Raw genomic sequence first — 212 nt, forward strand, 5'->3', positions numbered from 1 at the left:
ACTCAACTGGTGAATGTGGTAACTGTAAACTGTTGTTAGTTATAAATTTACGTAACATTTTGGGTAGATCTCCGATAGCGGATCATCAGTCCCCATTAGACTAGAGTACATTATCAATGATCGTACACCATCAATTTTCGGACACTTGTTTTAGGAAAACTATACATTGCCATCTCACGCAACTGCAAAGTATTATAGCAATAGTTATCCTT

Source organism: Amphimedon queenslandica, unplaced genomic scaffold (assembly GCF_000090795.2).
Source record: "Amphimedon queenslandica unplaced genomic scaffold, v1.1 AMPQUscaffold_13278, whole genome shotgun sequence".
Taxonomy (NCBI): domain Eukaryota; kingdom Metazoa; phylum Porifera; class Demospongiae; order Haplosclerida; family Niphatidae; genus Amphimedon; species Amphimedon queenslandica.